Below are 24,095 nucleotides of genomic sequence, written 5' to 3' on the forward strand. Positions count from 1 at the left end.
GCCCCCCCCAAGGAAGACGTAAATGTTTCGTGCCCCCCCAAACTCTGTGTCGCCACTGTAAATAGTATCATTTGTCTATAAAATTACTATAAGTACGCCTCTGCCTAACATTGTGTCCTTTTTTTTTCTATTAAAGAAAAAAAAAGTAACATATATCAATTTATAATAAAGTATAACTTTATCAACATTGTTTTGTTAGTAACAGAAAATGCTTAACGCGCATCAATTTGCCTGAATTTTAAAAAAAAGTCACATCCAAACTGTAAAAATACACTCAAGGTACATTTTTGACCATTTTATACTGAAAAACAAAATCTAATAAAATCAGTAAATAACAAATTCAAATTGATTAGAAACATTAACTCATCAGGACAATATGCCAAAAAATTTGACCGAAAAAACAAAACTGAATAGAAGGGGGAAAAAAGTGTCTTTGGACAGAAGGACAGTTTTTATTTTCGCTGCTCACAGTATCACCTCCTTTGCAATGGTGGGGGGTTATTTCGCACTGAGCATGCTAACAGTGCTCACTGGTTTGCTGATATAACACGGACAAAGGGGGACGATTTTTGGCAATATTCGGCACGTTTTCGCTGAAAAACAATCAAGCGCCTTATCAATGAGATTGGGGTCTAATGTCTTTAAGTGGCGTCTTGATTGATTTGGCTTCCGGTGTTCTGACAAATTTTCCAACCCCTCAAAAACTGCTACCTTGCGGTTTTGCGCATGCGCGGAATGTTAAAAATGGCCGCAAATGCAGCAATTCCAAAGTAAACACTACAAACTTTCTTTAAAGAAAGGAATATTTACTTAAGTTTGACCATGTAAAGAGATGTAGAATAGTTCTCAAACACATCCTACCATGTTAGCTGCACACAGCAACTGCACCCTGCGCGCTCACCGTTAACGACTTCGCTGTTTCGTTAAGTATTAATTTACGCCATTTTCGTGTTGCACATGTATGCCTATGATGTATCTAGTTTAGTTAGCACCTTTGGATAACATTGAGAGTCCAACTGAATGTAAAAGACGGCTTTTTCAGCACCACAAAAGCTATGGGAGCAAAATTTTATAAGGGAGCAAATTTTGACAGAACACCAGATATCCGTTATAATCATTTTTAGACACAGTAAACAGTGGTCTTTCCTCATCTCCCACTGTATTAAAAGTCAAAGCCAAAAGGCAAACGGCCCGAAAAAAAGCGCATTCTCGGTGGTGAGGGCGGTCGTCGTGACGATCCCGAGCCAAAAATGGCACTTCTCGAGCGAACAAGTGAGAACCGGAGAAGACAGTGGGTCTCTGCGTGAGTCCGGACGGAAAACGGCTTTCGAAAACGGAGCACAGCTCTTCATATCTGTTTTCTGTGTGCTCTTGTTTAGTTCAAAAATACTGCGCACACTCTGAAAATGAGAGCGCCACTGCCACCCACTGAGTGGATGTGCAAGTACACGTTATTCTCCTACGGCAAAAAAAAAAAAAAAAAAAAAAGCATGTTTCCCGAGGTCACATGCGCCACCCATGGCATCGCTCTAGGCCCTCCCCCCCCCGGGGGGCGTGCCCCACTATTTGAGAAGTACTGTTCCAACCTAACATGTGCATATTTAACTACCGTAATTTCCCGAATATATGGCGCACCCATGTATAATGCGCACCCCAAATTTACTTGTAAAATCAAGGGAAAATTATAGTACCCGTTTATAACGCGCACCCTAATTTTAGCACCAATAAATCGAAGAATACAAGAAAACAGAGCTCGTGTACAGATACAGAAATGTCATTTTACTGACTGGTGAAACACAGCACAAGCATAGCATATTGGTAGTTCAAAACATTACCATTAACAGACAATGTTTACGGTAATAATATGATTTGACAACTTCTCAATCGTACCAGAATCTAGGAGAAAACAAAACAGATGTGACTTTTCTTTTAAAGGCTGCTGTATAACTTGGTCGTTTCATCATGATGAATAAATGTTTCTTCCATGGATTGATATGGTAAAATGAAAGTGAGAACGTAAGTCGGAAATCAAAGAGAGCTCATCGCTGTCGACACGACAGTAATCATAGGAACTATTGTTATTTGGGTTTGAGTTTCCCGAGGGACAGATATAGTTGACGGACACACACAGGAAGTCTTTGTTGTTTGTTATAGTCCGAGTTACGGAGCTGCAATAAACGTTGACTCAAATGAGTTCAAGAAACTAAATTCTGTGCTTTATGAAGAGTGAAAAAAGCAGCATTTAACAAAGACGAAATCATTCGGCCGATCAGAGTGAAGTATTACCAAAACAAAATGGTGACGTCACGTACCGTAATGGTCGGCAACGGATCGCCGCTTACGTTTCTTCAACACAACGTGGCCGTGTCAATAAAAAAAAAAATCGGTTTATATGTATATATAGAATATATATACAGTATATTTTTGTAATGCCCCAAAATCAACAGGAAGTAACTGAAAATCAACAGGTAAATGACCTTAAATGGCCAAAATTACCTCATTGCCTGGCATTGGCTGCCACTGACGGCCATAGACGTTCAATGGAGCGAATGAATGTTCATTCGCTGCCATCCCTCCCAGTTCAAATGGATTGGACATCTACTAGTGATAAACTCATTCCAATTCACAGCAGAAGCTTGTTTTTCTGTTGATTATTCTGTTTATTAGTTGTTTGTAGGAAATCCTAGAATGATTTCCTGACCAATGTATCGATAATTGTTGTATCACCATGTCGTCAGATCATCGTTATTGTGAGCTTTGTATCGCAAATCGTATCGTATCGTGAGGTACCAAGAGGTTCCCACTCCTACTGTCTTGTCACTGCCGCGATCAGGAAGAAGATGCAGGCTATCACCTGCTACTGAGAGACAATTGTTCAGGAGGGTGAAGAGTCAACCAAGGGTGAAGAGTGAACCGAGAACCACCAAAAAGCAAATCAACACATGTGTCAGTGTCCACAGTCAAGGATGTTTTGCATCGCAATGGTCTGAGGGGCTGCTGTTCGAGAAGGAAGCCCTTTCTCCAAAAGCGGCACCTTAAGGCTCGAATAAAGTTTACTGCTGATCACATGGACAAAAATAAGACCTTCTGTAGGAAAGTTCTGTGGTCAGACGAAACAAAAATTGAGCTGTTTGGCCACAATGCCCAGCAATATATTTGGAGGAGAAAAGGTGAAGCCTTTAACATCAACTATGTTGGTGGTAGTATCATGCTTTGGGGCTGTTTTGCTGCCAGTGGAGCTGGTGCTTTACAGATAAAAAAAGGGATAATGAAGAAGCAGGTTTACCTTCCAATTCTTCAAGATAACCTAAAATCATCAGCTCGAAGGTTGGGTCTTGGGTGCAATTGGGTGTTCTAATAGGATGTGGTGGCTACCACTACCACCACAATTTAGTGCTTCAAGATTTAGTTAATTATTTATGTGATATCTTTGGGGACATGTATTTTCTAATGGGTGCATACTTTAGTTAATATTTGTCTGAATGTTTACTGGATTTTATTTTCTAATTTGAGGTAACGACCACAGCTGTTTAAGATCTGGCACCTACCATTCTGGAGGGGGGATATTTCTCTTGATTTATTTATGACTGTTTGGGGTAAAGTTTTCACTGTTTGTTTAAATGCACATTATTTGATTATTGTTTGAAGTTAATATATGTAATTTTTCCATCAGCTGTTGTTTTAAGTTGAAAATGTTTGGTTAATTTGTTGTCATACCTCCCTCAGGTGGTCGTTAGTTGAGTCCGTCCTGATTTAAATGGCCACAGAGATGTGTTTGGGTGAAGCCTTTTGTTACGTTGGCCTCTTTTATGTTGGGCCAGAGATGTTTTGTTATATTGCTTTTCTTTTGTGACTTTATTAAATTGAATTTTCACCTACGTTGAAACATCTGTGTCTATGTGTATGTTTGGTCCACTACATTTGGTGGCAATGGTGGGGTCTTTCTAGTCGGACATTGGTGTTTTTTTTTTCCTTTCTGCTTTTCCCCTTTTTTGTTCATTTTTGTATCACTCACCCTCAACTATGCCTGGAAGGGGAAGAGGACGCAATGACCGTACCAGCCCAGAACCAGTTCATCTGGAAGTGGGAGAAATGACCATGAGGAGGAAGGGGCTGTTGGGGGACTTATGGAAAAGGAGGCAAGTGAACCAACATTAACTGAATTCACTAACCTTCTCAAAGCTTATATAAGCCAGCAGAAAGCCATAGAGGACGATTGGGACAAGGAGGCGGTTGGACAGGCAGGTAACTTTGGAGAACTAGAAGAGTAATTCACTTTACTCAAAATGGAAGTCGACTCAAGCCACGCCCAGAAAGCAGCGGCCATCATCATCAGAGCCTGAGGTGGCCACACTGGTGCAGAGGCCATCTGATGACTTCCCTCATGCTTCCTCACCTTTGCCTCAGTTGCCTAAACTGCAGAAGCTGAGTGAGGAAAATGATATTGAACATTTCCATTTAAGACCATCACAAACTGGCTAAGCCAGAAGCACCTTTGTTTATGTTGATGTTGACGTGTCAATGAATTATGAGAGAGTCAAAGCAGCCGTTTTGCAGAAATATGAGAGCAACAGCGAAACCGCAGGCTACGTTACGACCCAAATTACCTCAATGAGCTGAAACACACATCAGGCTAGAATCAAGGTTTTAGAATGGCCTGACTTAAACCCCATTGAGAACATGTGGACAATGCTGAAGAAACAAGTCCATCTTAGAAAGCCATCAAATTTAACTGAACTCCACCAATTATGTCAAGAGGAGTGGTCAGAGATTCAACCAAAAACTTGTACTGTAGATGTCTACCAAAAGCGCCTAATTTAAGTGAAAATGGCCAAGGGACATGTAACCAAATATTAGTGTTGCTGTATGTATATTATTGATCCAGCAGATTTAGTCACTTTTTGTGTAAAAGTCATAAAAGAACCAAACTTCATAAATTTTATTGTGACAAGAAAAATATCTGTTCCAATCACACAATCAGAGAAAAATCAGTGTTGTAGAAATAACTGGAAACTCAAGAGGGCCATTACGTTATGTTCTTTACAAGTGTATGTAAACTTTTGACCACAACTGTATATATAGTGGTATCTCTACTTATGAATTGGCTCTGAAAGTAGTCTCGTAACCTGAAAATTCAGTAAAGAGAGAGACGTTTTCCATGTAAATGTCTTAATCCGTTTCAAGCACTACTGAAACGCCACTTTAAATTTTCTATTCGGGATAAACCGGAATAAAAAAAGAGCCAAACAAATTTGTTTAATCAACCAAAACCTAACCAAACCGTTAATACATGTAATGAAGTAGAAAACAGAACATAATGCAAAGGAAGAAAGATAAAAAAAATCTTAACTTTTGAGTGAGGCGATGTCTTTTTTCATGAGATCAATGGTGCCTAACCGCGATCTCAATCTTCGTGACACAAATACGCGAGGAGACCTGCGCTCTAATCTGCTACTAATGTAGTGAACCGTGTGCAGGCTTAAAGAAACTCTGTGAGACAAAAACGCAAGGAGACTTATGCTCTTTTGGCGAAGACATCGAGCCCACTATAACAACAAAAACACCGTTGCCTTTGCACAGCATCATACTGCGACACCCAAATTGAAACATCATCAACAATAGGCCAATAGACCCCAATCACCAACGTCACACAATCACGTGATCGCTGTATTGTGCCGCCATATTGTCTGTCATTGTGTGTCCGTATTGTCATTGATCGTAGTTTCTAAAGGTGGATTCACTTGCAAATTATGGAAGCCATGGTGCTTTCAGACGCTGTAAACTCATTGGATGAGTTGCATAAAAGCCGTTATTTGGAAAAGCTTCAGTCGATCCAGTCGCCAGATCCATATTTGATGCCCAAATCGATGTTTCCTCCTGTCCGGTCCCGTCCCGTGCGTCAGAGCTCGTCCTGAGACCACAAAATTTCCAATCATACTCCAGTTTATGTCACGATGAGGAGTCGGGTACCCAAAATCGGCACCGGCCCGAATATAAACCGACATTTGGTCAGCTGAGCGTCACCGTTGTCACGATTGTAAAATGAAACTTGATCGACAACAGGCCGGTGTGTGCCGAAAAATAGCTGCCCCGCGTGAAATGTCCCTCCTGACGGGAGCGCTTATTTATAACGCTTTATTGAGGTGAAAACATCAAATGTTTTCATGGACGCATTACAGAAATGGATTTACGACTGAAGATCAGTTTTAAATAATTACATTACACAAAATATTAGTACTGTATTTTAGTAACAAACCGTGGACTGGGCCACATAACCATCTTTGAACAGAAATGTATTAGCCCACAGGTTTTCACGACCATATCCCAATGCCAATCACACAGGTATGACATTTATTAGTTCAAGCAGAGTAAAATAATACATATTCACGGTACAAGAAAGTCGTTTCCATGTGGGCGCTCCCGTCAGGCGGGACATTTCACGCAGGGCGGCTATTTTTAGGCTCAACACCTGTTGTTGCGCTCACCTTCCTGCTGTGCAACCGTGGCGATGAGCTTCGTAGTCTCCGTCTGATGATGTCTGCGATCGTGTTGGCATCATATTGATGTTTTCGCAGCTGTCTAACGGCTGTCGACACAAACGCATCATGGACCGAGATAAACAAACCATGCTGCTTTCGAGATTTGCCCTTTTAACAATGGGCACATAGCACCTACTAAAATGACTGTTTATCTTCTCTGTTACTGCAACCGATCGCCACACATGCCTTCACCATTTTTATTAATCAATGTTAACGGTTGTCAGGAAGGTTTTTGGGTTCGTTTACTAGGCGGTGATTCCTTAGACAAGCAGAAAAACGCAGTAATAAGAGGAATGTACGTAGCGGTAATATGTAAACACGATGAGCTGACGGACAATATGGCGGCACCAGTCAGGGGGGCGGAGTTGTGACGTCACGTGATTGGGGTCTATTGGAGAGCAGAATCACGTTACTAGGGCATAATGGGAAAGATTATGATCAGTAGGTCAGCAGGATTTTATGTCGTGACATTTAAAAGCAGTAAGCAAGAAGTACATACACATCTTTTACGGTACTGTACTGCATTTTTGCGTCTCGTATCCTGAAATTTCTTTCGTGACAAAAGGCAATATTTTACTATTGAGGCATGTCGAAACCTGAAAATTCTGTATTATAGAGACGTTCATAAGTAGTGGTACCACTTTACCTTTACATATTGTTTCCCTTGAATACTAAATTATTGCATTGTCACTTGAATGTAGTCATTGTTATCATGGATTGGCCAGTCACTGCTTAATTATTTGGCTGCCATTGATGGCGCTAGAGTTCCAATCCATTTGAAGTGGGAGCGGTGGCAGCGAATGAACAGACTTTCATTTGCTGCCACCCCTCCTATATTGGTGGTTAACTAATGATGAACTCATTTCAATTCACGGCAGAAGCATGAAAAGGCTCCTATCAAAATGGCCCCAGGGCAGCAATGTTGGTAGGGACAACGGGTCCCATCAAAGTCAATGCATTGACATTTAAGTCATAACGAGCTTATTTCTCAAATGAATTAAAAAAATATATATATTTTATCAATGTCAAAACCTCTGCTATTTACTCAGTAGCTGCCATTGACAATCGTTCAATTGCTGCCACTTCATTGTTGACGTCTAATCGTCAACAATTGAACATCTATCATCATGTGGTGAAGGGTGCCAAGTGCTCTTTTTTTATGGCACCGTGCGTAGCTGGCGGACATCTTTGGTAGGGCGACCGGTGGTTGGAAACTAGATCTTAAAGGGTACATATTGAGCAACAAGGAGTTAATTCCTGGTACTCCAGTATACCAATGATGTCATTTTAGTGCCATATTGGTACAATTGTGGGGTTTTTCTTTTTTTTCTTATTTAGGACGCCTCCCTGTCCTACTTAACATTGTAACTCCTTCTCATTCCCTTGCCTGTTACCCTTTCATTCACCTTTTCCGCAGCTCTTCTTATGTCTCACCGCATTCCACCACGTAGGAGTGTCATGGCATGCGTAGGACATGCGGAGAAAACGCGAAATGTATGTTCATTGCTTCTGGACGGAAAGTGGGTCATTTCAGGAGAGACCAGAAGCGAAACAAGATTTGACAAGAGGCAAACATAAAATGAAAAGGATTGTGGGCCTGAAAAGCATAACGTAGAAGAAGGTTGAAGAAAAGATGAGTACATCAGATAAGAAAGCGTGATAAGGGAACAGAAACATTTAAAAGGGAAAGTAGAGGGTGAGAGTGGATGACTACAAAGACAGATTAAAGCAATGCAGAGGCCAGTGATGACTGGGAAAAGAACAAAGTTCTCTTCAGTTGATGAGCAAATGTGCTCTCCAGGCAAATGTAACTAACCATAGATAAATTGACAACACAGTGATCCCTCGCTATATTGCTCTTCCATCTTCGCGCCCTCAGTCCATCACGGATTTTTTTTTTTCAATTAAAAAAATATAATAATAATAATAATAATACAGATGAGCCGTCCCGAACCAATCGCGTAGTCTCACTCTAACTCCCTCCCTCTCTCCCTGCTCTTTGTTAGTCAGGCAGTGAATGCACTGAAATTGCTGATTGTGGTAAAAAAGGATTGACAGATGTTTAATGTTTAAAGTTCACTTCTCTGGTAAGATCAAAGCGCCGCATGTGTCATCATCATCATTTAACTTGTTAAACAGTTGCCGTGGCAACTCATTGTGTGTAAGTGCTGCTCGCTTACATGAGCGGATTTGAGAGGACTCACTCAATGAAGCATTTAATTAAGCCAAACATTTTTTTGCTTTATTCTTGCTTAAAAATAATTCGGTGGGAGAGTAACATGTTTAAATCTTAATATAAGTATACTTACATTATTATTACATTTGAAGTGTAAAAATCATTTATTAATATATATTATATATATATATATATATATATATATATATATACATATTAGTGCTGTCAAATTTATCGCATTAACGGGCGGTAATTAATAATTTAAATCAATCACGTTGAAATATTTGATGCATTTAATGCATGCGCGGAATAACCCGCTCAGACATTGCCTCAAACAGATTACAATGACGCCGTTTTTTTGCACATTGAGAGCTAAGAGGCAGAGAAATGCGAGTGGACACAGGTGTTCATTGGACCGCGTCATTTATTGTCATTAGCTTCGGCAAATCTTTCACAACTAACATAACTATTGTGGCGAGCGACGTGGGGAAGAATGACAGGAGATGATTTTTTTTCTTAACAGACTTCACTGAGCACAATTCAGAACATACAGTATACCATTTGCAGCCACCACTGACAGTCATTGTTGCCCAACTTCCCATCATGCATTTGGCCGGAACAGTTAAGTCACTACAGTATCATTTAGTGAAAGCACAACAAAAATAATATTCCTATCTTTCAAAAAAATAATGTTCACGAAAAGAAAAGCGCTCTGTGCAAAGAGAACTGGCATTCCCAATCAAAATAGCTATGCAAAATATACATAACACTTACTCAGACTTTGGTCGAACTCTATTCAAGCATTTCCTTTTAGCTCAACAAATACACCAGATGACAATATTTAGTCACAATCAGAGGTTGCGCTAGACTTTTTCGTTGTCTGTCATTTTGACTGATGGTCATAAAAATCTGGTCATAATCTATTTTTACCCGTCACTTAATTTTTTAAAATGATGATAATGACATTGTGGTGACCCTTTGTTTGGCATAATTCACCTTCCGTACTTGTGTGTCCATTTGGCCGAGCGCGTTAGCGGCTACGACACTGCGTGACAGAGACACAGAGCCGCGCGCGTTCCGGCTTGAATATGAATCGAGACTTCACAGAGAGCAGAAGAGCTACAGCGGCTGGACACAGCAATTCGAGCTAACAAGACTCTTAACATTGCATACCGCTTCAACATATTCAATAGTATTTGGTTCTCATTCATTTTAAATTAATATTCTGTCCGAACAAGCTTAACAGAGAATCCACACCATGCCATCACACATCAAGCAGATGAATTTGTAACTTTTTCTCCGCAGTGACAAAAACAGTTCACAGTTCACCTGCTGTGGCCTGAACGGAGTCTTACACCTTCCTCCTGGTGCGCATGGACTTGAATTGCGTGCCCGCTTGTGCAGTCCCCGTTTTTTCACCTCTTTTATCAACACCATCATTGTTTTGGGGCTTTTTGAAGAAACTTCGGACACTCAGTTGCCTTGACATTTTTCAGAGTAAGGCCAACGACGTCATGCATCAAGAGAGACAATAGCTAATTAATATGCTCACTCGCCACCCTGTGGTCTGGGGTGTGAATTGCAACCTGTCAAAATGACAGATGGACTTCAGTTTTTTCCGTCACCGTTTTAAAAAATCGGTCAACGACGGAAAATATTCGGTTAACGCGACCCCTGGTCACAATATACAACCTATCAGCTGTCTTGTACGTTCGGTAGTTAAGACTCAAATGAACATAAGGTACAATGAACTAACTACGGCGTCAATCAAATGGCAAAACGCACTCGTTGGCTAGATCTCTAATTAAGTTAAAACTGGCCATTGATACCTTGTGGTGTATTTCAATCACTACTTACGTAGTTAAAGACACTGTGGAAGAACGGCAGGGAGCCCATGTGATGTCCCGCTCGGCGACGTCTACAATGGCTAGCTATTAGTTTATTTTTCGATTGAAAATTTTGCAAATTTCATTAAAACGACAGCATTAAGAGGGGTTTTAATATAAAATTACAATAACTTGTACTCACATTTATCTTTTAAGAAAAGTTTTTCTACCCGTGGATCCCTTTAACAGAAAGAATTTTAATAATGTTAATGCCATCTTGTGGATTTATTGTTTTAATAAACAAATACAGTACTTTTGTACAGTATGTTGAATGTATAAATCCGTCTTGTGTCTTAACTTTCCATTCCAACAATAATTTGCAAAAAAATATGAGATAATTTAGAGACTGTTTGAATTGCGATTGATTACGATTAATTTTTAAGCTGTGATTAACTCGATTAAAATTTTTAATCGTTTGACAGCCCTAATATAAATATATATATATATATATATTTTTTTTTTTTAATGTATATGTATATATATATATATATATACAGCGCCTTGCAAAAGTATTCGGCCCCCTTGAACCTTGCAACCTTTCGCCACATTCAGGCTTCAAACATAAAGATATAAAATTTAAATTTTTTGTCAAGAATCAACAACAAGTTGGACACAATCGTGAAGTGGAACAAAATTTATTGGATAATTTAAACTTTTTTAACAAATAAACTGAAAAGTGGGGCGTGCAATATTATTCGGCCCCCTTGCGTTAATACTTTGTAGCGCCACCTTTTGCTCCAATTACAGCTGCAAGTCGCTTGGGATATGTTTCTATCAGTTTTGCACATCGAGAGACTGACATTCTTGCCCATTCTTCTTTGCAAAACAGCTCGAGCTCAGTGTGGTTGGATGGAGAGTGTTTGTGAACAGCAGTCTTCAGCTCTTTCCACAGATTCTCGATTGGATTCAGGTCTGGACTTTGACTTGGCCATTCTAACACCTGGATACGTTTATTTTTGAACCATTCCATTGTAGATTTGGCTTTATGTTTTGGATCATTGTCCTGTTGGAAGATAAATCTCCGTCCCAGTCTCAGGTCTTGTGCAGATACCAACAGGTTTTCTTTCAGAATGTTCCTGTATTCGGCTGCATCCATCTTCCCGTCAATTTTAACCATCTTCCCTGTCCCTGCTGAAGAAAAGCAGGCCCAAGCCATGATGCTGCCACCACCATGTTTGACAGTGGGGATGGTGTGTTCAGGGTGATGAGCTGTGTTGCTTTTACGCCAAACATATCGTTTTGCATTGTGGCCAAAAAGTTCCATTTTGGTTTCATCTGACCAGAGCACCTTCTTCCACATGTTTGGTGTGTCTCCCAGGTGGCTTGTGGCAAACTTTAAACGAGACTTTTTATGGATATCTTTGAGAAATGGCTTTCTTCTTGCCAATCTTCCATAAAGGCCAGATTTGTGCAGTGTATGACTGATTGTTGTCCTATGGTCAGACTCTCCCACCTCAGCTGTAGATCTCTGCAGTTCATCCAGAGTGATCATGGGCCTCTTGGCTGCATCTCTGATCAGTTTTCTCCTTGTTTGAGAAGAAAGTTTGGAAGGACGGCCGGGTCTTGGTAGATTTGCAGTGGTCTGATGCTCCTTCCATTTCAATATGATGGCTTGCACAGTGCTCCTTGAGATGTTTAAAGCTTGGGAAATCTTTTTGTATCCAAATCCGGCTTTAAACGTCTCCACAACAGTATCTCGGACCTGCCTGGTGTGTTCCTTGGTTTTCATAATGCTCTCTGCACTTTAAACAGAACCCTGAGACTATCACAGAGCAGGTGCATTTATACGGAGACTTGATTACACACAGGTGGATTCTATTTATCATCATCGGTCATTTAGGACAACATTGGATCATTCAGAGATCCTCACTGAACTTCTGGAGTGAGTTTGCTGCACCGAAAGTAAAGGGGCCGAATAATATTGCACGCCCCACTTTTCAGTTTTTTATTTGTTAAAAAAGTTTAAATTATCCAATAAATGTTGTTCCACTTCACGATTGTGTCCCACTTGTTGTTGATTCTTGACAAAAAAATTACATTTCATATCTTTATGTTTGAAGCCTGAAATGTGGCGAAAGGTTGCAAGATTCAAGGGGGCCGAATACTTTTGCAAGGCACTGTATATATATATATATATATATATATATATATATATATATATATATATATATATATATATATATATATATATATATTATGTATATATATTATGTATATATATATATATATATATATACATATATATATATTATGTATATATATTATGTATATATAAAAGGTTTTTATTAGTTATGCCCTGGGGGAAAAAAATGATAAAACATCATATAAATCACTTTCCAATGCTAAATCTGAATAAATATAAACACCAAAAAAAATGGGGGCATGGGGGAGTGCTAATTCGCCTTTTTTTACTTATCGCGGGTTCTGGTCAACCTCAACTGCGAAAAACGAGGGATCACTGTACTCTGGAACTTGCTAATGTTGAGGTGGTATTAACCAAAAAAATTTTACTCAGGTAACAGTCGCGTTACTTCAAATAATATTACTCAAGTAAAAGTAGTCAATCATGAAATTTACTCAAGCACGACTAAAAAAGTTTGGTTAAAAGTAAACATAAGTAACTGCTGACAATGTCAGATTTTTAAAAACATTTTTTTTTTTTTTTTCTCATTTTTCTTCTCATCCATATAAACTGTTATAATTATAGTGTACTGTAACCTGTTACATGACCATCTTAACCCCCGCCCCACCCCCAAAAAAATACACAAAAATCGAATTTCGAAAAATCTAGGGAAATGAAACATTACCCGTCCATAGAGCATGAGTGCTCTCTCGTGGAGAAAACACATTTCCTACCATGAAATAAACAATGATATCTCAGGTTTTCTTGGTCTGCCAGTGCCAAATCAATAGAGAGATTGAAATAATCTCCTTCAAGTAGTGTTAACTTTTACGGCGCTTTAAGGACATCGTGATTGAACAGGACGGTGTAATCATAGGACTACAGACTGCAAGTTTGTGTTTAGTAATTTGACTGTATTGTTGCATCTGATTAGTTTACTGGAGTCATGTGATAATTACTGCAACATCTCATTGATGAAACTGGTAGAACGACTGTTGGAAAAAATAAGTAAAATTACCTAGATTTTATTTTCCTTATTTTATTAACTACAACAACACATACTCAGTAACCTGGGCTAGTGAATTAATTAAGATAGAAGTGTTCCCAATAAAACTCAAATTTAGGAGGAAAATATACTTAAAAGCAAAATCGGAAGGGTAATGATAAGGAAGTAGCTGTCAGTGTGAGTAAACTTTCTTTTTTAAAATCCTTTAAATATTTATGTCATATTATACAGTAATGTATAATCATCCTCCATTAAAAATACAACAATATTCTCAGCCAGTATGAAGAAAAACAATTGTGAATAGCTGCTTCATCATCAGATTGTCTCTATTTCCTAAATGGACCCTTCAGAGGGGAGCGCATGATGGAGCTTCCTGCGTCATTTGTGGAGGTCACACAAGACGCATCATCGATGTCATGTAAAATTAAAATGTCACTGTTGTCTGCCGACATATACAAATTCAATTTCTTACATAAAAAAAAAAAAAAAAAAAAAAAGACAAAGCCTCCCGCAGAATGAGACATTTTCAAATATCCCATTCCGCTGACGGATTACTGCAGGAGTGCGCCTGTCTAAATGTCCCCTCAGGCTTGATTCAGAGCAGCTGTGAGCATCCAAACACTTCATCTTCGCCGCCATTTCAATTGGCTTTTGAGATGATTGAATTTATACTTTAACCATTTCATGCACGAATTATGTTGGTGTATTTAAAAAAATTTTTTTTTTACCCTTACAGGGCACTCAATGGGTGCCATTGACGGCACTAGACATCCAATCCATTTTGATTGGGAGGGGCATTTCCGGCCAGTCTTCCCAGTTTAAATTAAATGGACGTCTGTTGCCGTCAAAGACACGCAATGAGTAAAATATGGGCACTGTGAAAATAAAAAACTACAGTGTTACCTGGGATCGAAACAAGGATGCATTTCTGTTTTTATTAATTTTAGTATACTGTATTTTCTGCACTATTAGGCGCACCAAACAGCCTTCAATTTTCTCAAAAGCCGATTGTGCGCCTTATAATGCAATGCACCTTATATATGAATCAATATTTGTTAATCACGGCATGACATTCCCTTTCATGAAGTTAAATCTAATGGATGCTTAATGCAACCCCAACAACTACTACTACTGTGCCTTATAATGCAGTGCGCTCTGTACTGTATGTCAAAACAGTTTTAAAATAATCCATTCATTGAACGTGCGCCTTATGTTCCGATGCTTTTATTTAGCTTTTATTAACATTATATTAATAAATGTATTATAATTCAACAACAATAATTGGTGACACGGTGCCAGAGTAGTTAGCATGTCCGCCTCACAGTTCTGACATCAAGGGTTCAATCCCGAGCTCCGGCCTTCCTGTGATGAGTTTTGCATGTTCTCCCCGTGCTTGCGTGGGTTTTATCTGGGTACTCCGGTTTCCTCCCACATCCCAAAAACATGCGTGGTAGTCTGATCGAACACTCTAAATTGTCCGTAAGTATGAGTGTGTGCACGAATGGTTGTTCGTCTCGTTGTGCCCTGCAGTTGGCTGGCAACCAATTCAGGGTGTACCCCGCCTACTCCCCATAGTTAGCTGGGATTGGCTCCATCTCCCCCGTGACCCCCGTGAGGATAAGCGACTCAGACAATGAATGAATTAATAATTCATTAAAATCTGTCCGTTAATCCAGTCTCGTCGTTAGACGTATTTGCTTGCTAATGGAAACTATTACCTTCAAACATGCAAGAATTGCAGCTGTGTCCTCAAGAGTCTCCATTTCATTGTTTTCCATTCTGATTAGTTTTTGTGGTTTTATTTTGTCAGAGGTTGGCGTGGCGAGTAAATAACGCGTCAGTGGCACAGACTAGAATTTCACAACGGTTCGTATCAGGCGTAGTACCCACGTTCGAACAAGACTGCCTGACGAAGGATATTTCCTTTAACTAGTGGCGAGGCTTATAGTTCTAGAACAGGGGTGTCCAAACTTTTTGCAAAGGGGGCCAGATTTGGTGTGGGAAAAATGTTGGGGGCCGACCTTGGCTGATGTCCCTTACGTAGAACAATATATTTAAGCAAATTTTAGCAAGCCATTCTGTGGGACACATTTGCTTTATAATTTTTTTTTTAATTAATAATTTCAACAATCTCGCAACTAGCCTTTGTAGCGTTCTCTTTCGACTCTTGCGAAATACTGCTGCTGTGAAATTAAACTAGCCTCAAGTTGCATCAATTTCTCAATATATATCTTCCCGGTAATCTTGTCATACATGTCAGCGTGTCTTGTTTGGTAATATGGCCTCACATTGAGCTCTTTAAAAACAACAACTGTCTCTTTGCAAATGAGGCAGACACAGTTGTTGTGTATTTTAGTAAAGAAATAGTCCAATTTCCACCTATCTTTGAAGCGCCAGCCATCGCAGTCAACTTTTTTTTTGTTAATTGTCTCCTAATTTTAGAAAATTAGGAGTAAAGTGTCACATGGGGTAATGTTGCTTAGAGTGCTGCTGCCTTCTAGTGGGTAAATAAGGAGCAGCATTTAGTGTGTAAGCTACTTCATATGCACGTAGCAGTACTGCTGACCAATTTATTAAGTCTGTGTGCGGGACAGACGTTATTGATTATATGACAGAGGCTGGGGGCCTGATGAAATCTGACCACGGGCCGCATTTGGCCCCCGGGCCGGACTTTGGACATGTCTGTTCTAGAAAGTACAGTGGGGAAAACAAGTATTTGATACACTGCCAATGGGTTTTCCCATTGGCAGTGTATCAAATACTTGTTCTCCCCACTGTATGTACTTAGGTTCCTACAATCTGAAAGTGGCGAATTTAACAGTGTATTGTTTCGTGAATTTAAAAACACATAAATTGAGTTAAGAGCTTGTTTGCAAAACTCATAAAACTTGTAATCATTGTAAGTGTAAGTATTTTCCACAAGATGTCTCAAAAATTTGTTGACTCATTATCTATGCAATATACAGGGTGAATCATGTTGAAAATATTGTTTAAAGATTTTACAATCGAATAAAATTGTTTTGTTTTAAGAAGTAGGTGTTTTTTTTTAACCATGTACCGTATTTTTTGGACTACAAGTCGCACCTGAGTAAAAGTCGCACAAGCCATAAAATGCCCAACGAAGAGAAAAAAAACAAGTCGCACTGGAGTATAAGTCGCATTTTTGGGGGAAATTTACTTGATAAAATCCAACACATAGAACAGATATGTCATCTTGAAAGGCAATTTAATATAAAAATACAATAGAGAAAAACATGCTGAATAAGTGTAGAGTGTACAGTGCATGAACAAAGAAATGCAAATATACTGTCCTCACCAGGACACTACGGCTTGGTCCTGGCTATACAGCAAGCTAAAGTCCCAAATGACGATGCTGGACGTCCGTATAATTTGCTGAATCAATTTCGTCCTCGATACCAAACAGGTACGCGTCAACGTAAATAAATAATTAGGTGCTATTACAGCAATGACACAAATGGTTAGCATGCGTTCGCTAGCATTAGCACATCGTTCAAACAACCACACAACTGGCTCTAAGTGTCCGATCGCGGGTGGAAAACACACAACAACAACAGAAAAGATGATGCACACAGGCGTTGCTGCTGTAGAGCTATTTTAGGAGCATAAACAATGAACGTAGGTTCGCAGCTGCGTTTCTCTCTCGCTAACTCGCCCACTCACTCAGAGCTGCGTAGCTGTCAGTCTTCTTCTGGCATGTGAGGGCGCTTCTTCACGTAAACAAGTGCGAGTGCGCCCCCACGTGGGCGTGAAAGCGTCATACACTAAAAGCATGGATTTCAATATAAAAAACTCAATAATACAATTGAACACACATTGCAAAAGGCAGAACGCAAACATGGCCATAGCTATTAAGAGTTATTCAGATAACTATGGCATAAAGAACATGCTAACAAGTTTACCAAACCATCAGTGTCACTCCAAAACACCAAAATAACATGTGAAATGATATCATAATGTGTTAATAATTTCACACATAAGTCGTTCCTGATTATAAGTCGCACCCCCAGCCAAACGATGAAAAAAAACCTGCCACTTATAGTCCGAAAAATACGGTACTGTACAAACTTTGGGTAAGACCCTGTACTGTTCACTATATTTAAGTGAAACTCCTGGGCATTAAAAGGGTGCTGAGTCCACACTGACAGGTGACCATTCTGGTTGTTTCATCAAAATACCATTTTTTAATGATGTCCCACTTCATTATTGATTATTTATCAAAGCTTTTAGCATGGAATTTGAGGCAAAAACTGACAATGACCAAGATCGACTTTATTATTAGTCTTATTTCTGTCTGGTGTGTACGGTTGTAGATGTGAAAATAGTGACAATTTATGATCAATTAAATTACTTTTGCTTTTATTTTTGCTACACTCTACCCCTTTCAATCACTTAGCCTATAGACTCTCCGAGCCCCATCCCCCTCTTTCCCTGGTCAACAGGCCCCCCACATGGTGTCAACCGGAAATACATCTAGCTGACGATAGCACGAACATATTAGTAGTTAGTGTAACATAGGTGCAGAAAGATTTGGCATCAAAGAACAACGGTCAACCAGACGTCCAGGAGAGCCAAACCGACGGGAGATGAAAATCAGCCAGCTGCGGCAGTAGCTTAAACTGCTTGGGCGGCAGTTTAAGGTGGCAAGGGAGGAGGACAAGGCTGGGCTAGCAGAGCTCCGTAGCATGGTGAGGAAAAAACTCACCACCCTCCGCCGAGCAGAGTGCCATAGAAGGAGAGGTAGGGAGAGAGCCAGGAGACAGGCAGCCTTCATCTCAAATCCCTATGGTTTAACCAAGAAGATCCTCGAGCAGAAAAGAAGCGGCCATCTCTCCTGCACCGAAAACGAGTTTAACAACTACCTCAATGCCTCCTACAGTGACAGTGCAATAGAGGAAAATCTAGGGCCATGCAGAACCTTGATAACCCCACCAGAACCCATCGAGACATTTAACACCAAAGAGCCAACTCTGAAAGAAGTTGAAGAGGTAGGTTGTCAAGGCAGCCATATCCAATTCAACACCAGGCCCTAGCGGAATGACATATGTAGTTTAAAAGAGGTGCCCCAGACTCTTAAAGAGGTTATGGAGGATCCTCGGGGTCATCTGGAGACGGGGGAAGGTTGCCCAGCAGTGGAGACACACAGAGGGTGTATGGATTCCAAAGGAGGAGAGCTCAACAACTATCGAGCAATTCAGAATCATCTCATTCCTCAGCGTTGAGAGCAAGATATTTTTCAGCGTTGTTGCCTAGCGCATGACTGAGTTCCTCCTGAGGAATACATACATCGACATTTCTGTGCATAAGGGAGGAGTTCCAAACGTCCCAGGATGCATTGAGCATACAGGAGTGGTCACCCAGCTGATCCGGGAGGCACGGGAGGGCAAAGGAGACCTGGCAGTCCTTTGGCTTGACCTCGCCAACGCCTATGGGTCTCTTCCACACAAGCTGGTGGAAGCCTCGCTTGATCGACACCAAAGTCCCAGACAAGATCAAGGACCTCATACTGGACTATTACAGCTGCTTCAGTTTGAGATTCACATCTGGAGCTGTGACTCTGCATTTCATCGCCTTGAGAAGGGCATCATTACAGGATGTACCATTTCCGTGGTGTTGTTTTCCTTGGCTATGAATATGCTGGTGAAGTCAGCAGAGCTGGAGTGTAGAGGACCACTAACCAACTCAGGTATGCGACAGCCACCCATTAGAGCTTTCATAGACGACCTAACTGTAACTACAACATCAGTCCCGGGCTATAGATGGATCCTCCAAGGCCTTGAGCATCTCATCAGCTGGGCCAGGATGAACTTCAAGCCAGCCAAGTCCAGGTCTCTGGTGGTGATGAAGGGGAAGGTCTCAGACAAGTTCCACTTCTCTATAGGAGACACCCAGATTCCGTCAGTGGGAGAGAGGACAGTCAAGAGTCTGGGGAAGATCTTCGACAGCACCTTAAAGGACACCACAGCACTCCATGCAACATCAGAGGAGTTGGGAGCTGAGCTTATAGCGGTGGATAAGTCAAGGCTACCAGGCAAGTTTAAAGCCTGGGTTTACCAAGATGGGATCTTGCCTCGACTCCTCTGGCCATTGCTGGTCTACGATGTGCCAATGACCACCGTCGAGTGCCTTGAGAGGAAGGTTAGCTCTTTCTTGAGGAAGTGGCTGGGCCTTCCCCGAAGCCTCAGCAGAATCGCACTGTACGGGAGAAACAACAAGTTGTGCTCAAGTGACAGCAGAGTCTCCTCAGATGGCATACAGGTGAGGACCGGCAGGAAGTGGTGCGCTCTAGAGGCAGTCAACCAGGCTGAGTCCCGCCTGCGGCACAGTGAGCTGGTGGGAACAGTGGCATGCGGACGAGCCGGACTTGGGAGTAACCAAAGACCTTCCTACAACAAGGCACAGGGGAAGGAAAGGTGTATGCTTATCCAGAAAGAGGTTCGGGCAGGGGTGGAGGAAGAGTGCTGCAGTATAACAATAGGACTGCGGCAGCAGGGGCCGTGGACCTGATGGGAAGAGATAGCTGGCCGGAAGATTTCGTGGACAGAGCTATGGCGATCTGAGCCACACCGGATCAAGTTCCTCATCCAGTCGGTCTACGACGTCCTATCAAGCCCATCCAACCTCCACCACTGGGGCCTGGCTGAGAACCCACTGTGCCCACTCTGTCAAAGGGACAGATCGCTGGAGCACATCCTGAGTTGCTGCCCACTGGGAGCACTGGGAGAGGGACATTACCGCTGGCGTCATGACCAAATGCTGCGAGTCATCGCTGAGGCCATCAACACAGGGATTTCCTCCAGCAAACACCAACAGCCAGTAAGACAGTCCATCGCCTTTGTCAGAGCTGGGGAGAAACAACAGCAGCACCAGGGTGAAGCAGGTGGTCTCCGGGCAACAGCCCAGGACTGGCAGTTGAAAGTCGACCTAGGGAAACAGCTCAAGTTCCCAGAGAACATTGCGGTGCCCACTCTCAGGCCTGACATCATCCTCGTGTCAGAAACAACAAGGCAAGTGGTCCTGCTGGAATTGACTGTTCCCTGGGAAGACAGGATGGAGGAGGCTTTTGAGAGAAAGAGAGCCAAGTATGAGGAACTGGCAAGCGAATGTCAAAGCAGGGGATGGAAGACCCGGTGCAATCCCATAGAAGTCGGGTGCAGAGGATTTACCGGTCAGTCACTCATCAGGGCACTCAAGATGCTGGGAGTGAAGGGACTGCACAACAGGTGAGCCATTAAGAATATCAGTGACACAGCAGAGAAGGTGTCCAGATGGCTGTGGATCAAGCGGGGTGACACGTGGTCACATGCTCTTAAGACACAAGCCGGGACTTGATCAACCCTGGCTGGGTCCCCTGGGCGAGGGTGTATGTTGTGAGACCCGAAACACCCAGTGAACCCAGGTGCCAACACTGATGGTGTGTCTTAAGTTGCACCAAAAAGTGTATATTAGAACAGTGTAGACGTTCAATGTATTTCTTGTTGTAGTATGTGTTTCTTTTCTTTCTTTGTGTTTTTCTTCTATTACCCCATAACTCCTTCCTGTTCGCTGCTTTGTCATAATAAACGAGGTATGTTGAATGATCACAATGGGAGTATGTCAGACACTCAATGTGAAACTATAAAACTGTTCAAACCATCCGGGTACTTAGACTTCCATTCTCCGTGTCAAACAGCTGAATAGGACAGGTTTAAAAAAAAAAAAAAAAAAAAATGCTTAGTATGAGAGTGTATTCTGTTCCCCCAAAAATGATGTATCTTCCATCATTAACGGTGCCTTCTGTGTATGTTAGACATGCCATGGGCACTAACATACAGCCATACCAGCTTTTGAACTTTACGCTAATAACAATTCAGATGGTCCTTTTCTTCTTTTGCCCAGAGGACGCGATGACCGTAAATTCCAAAAATAATTTGAAGTCTGGAGTTGTCAGACCACTGCACACATTTTTACTTTGTGTAAAATCATCTTAGATGGGTTTGAGCCCAGGAAAGAAAATTGTTGTTGTTTAGTTGTTTTTTTTATGCAGGAATTTTGCATTATTACTAACATACACATGTAAATGTATTGTTGCAAAACATTGTATTGAGATGTACTCTATATATTGGTTATACATGGAGATAATTTTCTTAACACACTGCTCAGTCAAGTGTTACAGGTGTCTTTGTGTGTGGCTCCATGTGCGTGTTTGCCTTCATGTGTGCTCCTGTCATAGAGACAATGGTCCCTGCTGAGGTCTTCTCTTGGCAGTTTGACAAAAAGAAGATGACAAGTGATTGGATAAACCAAGACAAGAAAAGACACACACGCACAGAGATGTTCAGACCATTACACACAATTTTGATGCACCCAACCAATATTGCAGTCTTGTTCAGTGAGTTTGGTTTTACACACACTTTTGTTCTTCTTGGACACAACACTCATGAGTATTTAAATGACTCATGCATATTAGCTCGAAATGAATGCGTGACCTGGATAAAGTTTGTAATTCGATTGTAATCACTTATATCAATGAAACTGTTGTGCAAATGAGCAGAACTGGCATGATCAAGTTAGGGGGAAAAATCAAGTATACATCTGAGTGTCACAAACGTAGTTTGTGTTTTCTCAGGTATTTGTCACACTGCACATGCTTTCATTTCTTTCACGATGGTAACACTTTTTCACTGCAGTTTTCCTGCTTACACAGTGTCGTTAAGTGCTAGAGACAACCCAACAAAAAGTCACCTTGCCAGCGTTGATGTGTCGCCTGTACTGTGCCGCTGTCGCTCAGCTGCTGGTGTTGATCTGTGTCCTCTAGCTGTCGTCATTGTCACCTGCATGGGTCTATGTCGTAGTCTAGTCACAAATATGACTAAAGGTCACATATGTGTGTGAGTGAGCGATTAGAATTGTTTTAAAGTAATTCCATTAAGCAACACAAGTTTCAAACTGCATAATTGCCAGAAAAACACAGTTTGTTGTCACTCCTACATTCATTTCATCCAACAATGTTCTGCTGCTTGGCTTTCACTGCTTTGCAAGAAGCAACAACAGAAAACCAAGTCCTAACAAAATAAATGCATGAGTGGGCCACGGGGGTCCATCCCAGCTGTCTATGGTGGCGTACACTCTAAACTGGTTGTGAGCCAATTGTGTGTGTGTGTGTGTGTGTGAGGGTGTGTGTGTATCTGGCGGGGAGGGGGTAATGTTTAATGTTGCTTGACCACACAGCATACTTGCTTACTTACATACTAGGGAAACGCGTCAAAAACCTTCCTACCTCTGGATCAGCTTTGATATTTTCATAAAATAACTATTGGTTGCCACTGAGCCAGTCCATTTGAACTGGGAGGGTTGCAATCAGTGCCACTCCGGTTGAAGGTGACTGTGCGCCGGATCTGGCGTCAGCTTGCCAGATTCACATGGCAATCACGCCTGCTGAACATCAGTGCACCAGATGCAACCGGGATCATCAATCTGACAGTCCAAATGATAGGTCATGCACTATTCTGGGGTGGACTATGAAGACCGGACGTGCTCTAAATATGAAATTTATTGGTCGATGTGAAACATCACAACAGTGCGCACCCAGAAGGCGGTCATTCGCGCTGCGACACTGAACAGGCGAATATGCAGGAGTCAGGACACAGCATCTCGGCAGACGGCAAATTTTTGTAAGTGGTTTATTCAAAGTCATAATGGTTATTCAGTAGAGCGTTAATACAATAACTGATTTATTCAAGTGATCTGCCATGTCTGCACGTTAAGTAATTAAAAAGTTGTTGCAGAACAACATAAGGAGTAAGAAAGCAATTACTACGTATTGCTGTAAATGGTTCAATGTTGGCAAACTGTTAGGGCCCGTGCCACCTGAGCCTTAAGGCCCAAGTACACTGCATGCGTGATCGTTGCGGTTCCGGTCCGGTTCAGTGTTGCCTGCGTGCCACGCAGTCCGTCAAAAACAGGCAAATCATACCGGCTGCTGCACGGCTGGGGTCCGCCAACCTCGTCCCCTCCGTGAGCTCTCGCGTGATCGCGCGCGATAATGTGCCATTTAAAACAACGAAAAACACACGGAGTCTATACTCATCAGAGAAGCAGAGAGAGAGCACATATTTTCTTTGCATATTGATATTTTAGTTAATCTGGAATTAAGAGACAGACATGACTGCATCATGATGAGATCAGGACAGAAAAACACACATAATAGGACACCTTGCAGCTTCCTTTTTTATATTGTCCTTATAGAAAGGATCTGCTGCATCATAAATGATTTTGTGGGTTTCCACCTCCATGATGAAGCGCTCATCATCCATCTTCGCTCGTGTTTAAACCGTAATTAGGCACTTGGGTTGTTACGTCCAGGCCC

The 24,095-nt window shown here is 41.4% G+C and overlaps 1 pseudogene; it reads left to right on the forward strand.

Annotated features, from left to right (window-relative positions):
- The first annotated feature begins 4,127 nt into the window (after positions 1-4,127).
- On the forward strand, positions 4,128-21,079 carry LOC130904375 (uncharacterized; annotated as a pseudogene).
- The last annotated feature ends 3,016 nt before the right edge of the window (positions 21,080-24,095 follow it).

Source organism: Corythoichthys intestinalis, chromosome 16 (genome assembly GCF_030265065.1).
Source record: "Corythoichthys intestinalis isolate RoL2023-P3 chromosome 16, ASM3026506v1, whole genome shotgun sequence".
NCBI classification, from domain to species: Eukaryota; Metazoa; Chordata; class Actinopteri; order Syngnathiformes; family Syngnathidae; genus Corythoichthys; species Corythoichthys intestinalis.